Below are 5,427 nucleotides of genomic sequence, written 5' to 3' on the forward strand. Positions count from 1 at the left end.
ACAGATGATTTAAAACTCAAGTGAAAACACTTGCTCATGGCACCGAGAATATACAGTACCGGCTAGAGAGCTACTCCGCGGGTTACCCGTATACTCCATATCAGGGCTGAGCCAACCCCATCCTGACCCGAATCCAAAACAGGATACAAGCCTCATATGGAAACTGTCATACCTGACTCGAGTCCAAAATGAGATCATTGTTCCCTATAGAAACTGTCAATGACTCACATCTCTTCGGATGCAGTCACACGTAAAATCATGTATGTGCTAAGATGGTAAAACATGCTAAAACACGATAAAACATATAGCACATACTTATGCAACATACAAGCAAATATATCATGCCGGCTATCTCGGTCAGTACTTACGTACCTCTAACACTACAAGTCAAACCTAGCTCTGCTGGTCTAGACTCCAAGCCTACTAGTCCAGTCTACTAGCTACTACAATGCAAATATCCATGCATAAACAATTAAGCTCTAAAAGCCTTAATTAAGCTATTGCATACTCCTAAATATTTTTAGGATGCCAAAGCTATACCTGCGTCCGTCGTTAGCCCTTTGCTGAAGATAGCCTCAAAACTAGGGCGTAGCTCCGCGACGACGTCTAGATCACTAAGCCACTTCCGGATTTCCCATAGGATGCCTAGATCTCCCTAGATCTGAGTTAGAAGGCTTAGGAATCGAGAGAGAAGAGAGGGAATTGGTGCGAGAAAATGAATTCTCGGACCCTCTATTTATAAACAGCGTTCGGAACCTCCGATCCCGGTTCGAAACGTCCGATCAAGATCGAAACCTCCGATCGCACCTTCGGAGCATCCGATCGCTCAATATTACATCAGCCATGATGTCATCTTGCTGACGTAAGCGATGATGTGTGCCCTGGTCCAGATCGGAGCTTCCAATCTAGCCGACGGAGCGTCCGATCCTGGCACGGAGCTTCCGATCCACTTCGGATCCTTCGAACTCCTCTTCGGGTCGTCCGATCTTGCTGAACCAATTCAACTAATTCGAGTGCTCTGAATCCATTTCTGAAGTCCTTTATCCCAACAGGAACTTACTTAATCGTGTTTTACTTAATCTAAACATGATCATGTGATTAATTACTCATTAATCACTAATTAGAAATGCGGGTTACTACATTCTCCCCCACTTAAGAAATTTCGTCCTCGAAATTAAAGTCTTAGAGGAAGAGAGGAATAGTCAACCAAATAATTTTATTACAACTGAACAAGTACAAACTCGGTACAAAGAAGTACAAAATCTCAAAATAACTCGGGGTGCTCGGCTAACATCCGACTCTCCAACTCCCAAGTAGCTTCCTCTGTACCTCTCCGCTGCCACTGTACCATCACCAACGGTATATGCTTGTTACGAAGTACGTTGTCCTTCCTGTCAAGAATCCGCAGGGGTTTCTCCACATACGATAGATCTCGATCTACCTTTACCTCGGTCGGATGCAAAATATGCAACTCGTCTGCCACATACTGCCTCAACAAGGACACGTGGAACACATCTTGGATCTTCGAAAGATCGGGTGGCAAGGCCAGATGATAAGCAACATCCCCAATCTTCTCGAGAATCTCGAAAGAACCAATAAATCTAGGTGTCAGCTTACCCTTGCGACCAAACCTCATCACCTTCCGGAAAGGTGACACACGCAAGAAAACGTATTCCCCTACCTCAAAATGAAGTGGCCTGCGGTGAGTGTTCGCGTAGCTAGCCTGTCGATCCTAGGCTGCCTTAACCCTGCGTCGGATCAACTCTACTGCATCAATCATCTGCTGAATCATCTGAGGACCCTCAACCTGGCACTCGCCAACCTCGTCCCAAAACAAAGGTGTACGACAACGGCGTCCATAAAGAGCCTCAAATGGTGCCATGTCAATGCTGCGATGGAAACTATTGTTATAAGCGAACTCCACCAATGGTAAATGATCATGCCACGCTGGACCAAAATCCATCACCGCCGCGCAAATCATATCCTCTAAAGTGCGAATAGTACGCTCCGACTATCCGTCCGTCTCTGGATGATAAGCCGTACTCAAGCTCAAAGTAGTACCAAGGGCTCGCTGGAAACTACCCCAAAATCTCAAGGTGAATCTCGGATCTCTATCGCTGACAATGCTCAACGGAATCCCATGCAATCGAACAATCTCCCGCACATACAATTGCGCCATCCTATCAAAGGTGTAATCGCAGTTATAGGAAAGAAAATGCGCTGACTTCGACAACCGATCCACGACAACCCAAATAGCATCACAATTCCTGGAAGACATAGGCAAGTGGGTGAAAAAGTCCATCGTCACATGCTCCCACTTCCATTCAGGAATATCTAAGCTGTGAAGTAACCCTCCGGGTCGTCTAAACTCTGCCTTGACTTGTTGACACACAAGGCATCGGGATACGAACTGATAAATGCTACGCTTCATCCCTTTCCACCAAAATCGAGTGCAAAGATCCTTATACATCTTCATGCTGCCTGGATGTACAGAAAATCGACTGCGGTGAGCTTGCGATAAGATCTCATCCCTCAAAGTAGAATCCTCGGGTACCACAACTCGACCAAAAAGACACAACAGACTGTCTCCCTGCAAATGGAAACCAGAAGTATTACTACCCTCAGCCAAACGGGCCAACTTCTGAGTCTTTAGATCAGAATTCTGAGTTTCACGGATTCGTCGATACAACGCTGGCTCTGCAAGCACAGAAGAAACACGAATCCCTTGCTGTTCTTTCTTATGACGGAATGTGAATCCCAAAGAACAACACTATTCCACTGCCTTCGAAACTGAACTAGTACGAAGGGAACTAACATAGATCTTGCGACTAAGCGCATCAGCAACAGGATTAGAAGAACCTGGATGGTATTTGATCTCACAATCGTAATCCTTCAACAGATCCATCCAACGACGCTGCCGCATGTTCAACTCAGCCTGAGTGAACAGATACTTCAGACTCTTATGGTCGGTGAAGATCTCAAATCGTTCTCCGTACAAATAGTGACGTCATATCTTAAGAGCAAAGACAATGGCTGCAAGCTCTAAATCGTGTACGGGATAGTTCTCCTCGTGAGTCTTCAACTGTCTGGAAGCATAAGCGATCACGTGGCCATTTTGAGTCAACACACACCCCAAACCCTGGAGAGAAGCATCAGTGAAGACTAAAAAACCACCTGATCCAGACTGTAAAGCAAGAACTGGAGCTGTCGTCAAACGACGTCTCAACCCACGAAAAATGTCTTCACAAGCATCAGACCAAACGAAAGAAACATCTTTCTTCGTCAACTGAGTCAAAGACTTAGCTATCTGAGAGAAATTCTCCACAAAACGACGATAGTATCCTGCTAAACCAAGGAAACTACGAATCTCAGAAGCTATAGTCGGACGTGACCAATTTAAAATAGCCTCTGTCTTGCTAGGATCAACAGATACGCCCTCCTGAGAAATGACATGACCAAGGAACACAACTCGGTCAATCCAAAAGTCACACTTACTCAGCTTCGCGTACAAATGTCTCTCCCTCAAGACCTGCAGTACAGTATAGAGATGGTAGGCATGCTCATCTATGCTGCGAGAATACACCAAAATGTCATCGATGAACACCACCACGAACTTATCCAAAAAGTCACGGAAAACTCTGTTCATCAGATCCATAAAAACAGCTGGAGCATTCTTCAAACCAAACGGCATCACTAGAAATTCATAGTGTCCATACCGCATACGAAATGCTGTCTTAGGAACATCCTTTTGTCGAACTCGCAACTGATGATACCCAGACCGAAGATCAATCTTCGAATAGACAGAAGTACCCTGCAACTGATCAAAGAGATCATCTATCCGCGGAAGAGGATACTTATTCTTCACTGTCACCTGATTCAACTAAGGTAGTCAATACACAACCGCATCGAACCATCCTTCTTCTTGACAAACAGTACTGGGGCTCCCCATGGCGAAACACTAGGTCTAATATAACCCTTATCAAGAAGATCTTGCAATTGCTTCTGTAGCTCTTTCATTTCTGACGGTGCCAATCGATAAGGAGTCCTGGAAATCGGTGTAGTCCCTGGCACTAACTCAATGCCAAACTCAATCTCCCTTACTGGTGGCAAACCTGGAATCTCCTCCGGAAACACATCTGGAAAGTCACGAACCACTGGTATCTTTGGATATCTGGTTCTCCTAAGGATGCATCAATGGCGTAGATAAGGTAGCCTTCCCCGCCAGACTCTAAAGCACGCCGGGCCTTCAGAGCTGAAACCACTGGCATTGGGGGTCGCGCTCCCTCACCATAGAAATACCATGACTCGTCGTCCTCTGGACGAAACTGAACAAACCTCTGATAGCAATCCACTATCGCTCGGTAGGTAGTCAATAGATCTATCCCAATGATGCAATCGAAATCCTCCATTGCTAGAATCATCAGGTTAGCACTAAGCTGATGTCCCTCGAAATCCAAAACATAACCCACAACTAGACGCTTGGCTAAAACCTCGCTCCCCATAGGAGTAGAAACCACTAGCAACACGTCTAAAGGAATAAATGGCAATCTATAATTCTTAGCAAAACGTGCTGAGACAAAAGAATGCGATGCACCGGTATCAATTAAAACATATGCAGGAAAACCACATAAACTACAGATACCTGCAATCATCCGGTCACTGTCAGCCTCTGCCTGCTCCTGGTTAAGCGCAAAGACCTGACCCTGGGTACGTGGCCTCAAAGAAGAATGACCCCGAGAAGGAGTCTAAGTAGGCTGTCTCTGAGACTGCTGCCGCTGTTGACGCTGCTGCGAATACTGCTGCTGGAAAGGTGGCTGCTGGTACTGAGGTGGCTAAACAGATGCCTGAGAACCTCCAGAACCACTCACTGTTCCAACCAGCATCGGGCAATCTCTCTTCATGTGACCCTCCTGGCCACACTGGAAACACGCATTGGTCGATCGACCACACTGACCTGGTGGATGCATGCATCTGCACTGACTACATCGGTTCGGTCTCTGTCCACCAAAACGATGCACTCCCCCAGATCCAAAGGAAGAAGAAGAAGTACCTCCTGGCTTCTTGAAAGACTGTCCTCTCGAACCCAAAGGACTAGAGCTCGCTGGCCTGGAATAAGAAGAGTAAAGTCCCCTGTTCCTCCGAATACTGTCCTCGGCCTGGCGACAACGGTCCACCAAATCCTCGTAAGTCCCATCGCCGCCCACTGCAACCATCCGATGAATATCAGGATTCAAACCCTAAAGGAAATGATCAAACTTCGCCATAGAACTATCAGAAACATGAGGACAAAAGGGTAGCAGATCAAAGAACTTTTGCTGGTACTCCTCGATCGTCATCGTCCCTTGTCGCAAACTCAACAACTCACTGGCTTTCGCCTGACGAAGAGCTGGAGGAAAATAAAATCTCTGATAAGCAGTACGGAACTCA

The sequence above is a fragment of the Henckelia pumila genome, chromosome 3, assembly GCF_033568475.1.
Source record: "Henckelia pumila isolate YLH828 chromosome 3, ASM3356847v2, whole genome shotgun sequence".
NCBI lineage: Eukaryota > Viridiplantae > Streptophyta > Magnoliopsida > Lamiales > Gesneriaceae > Henckelia > Henckelia pumila.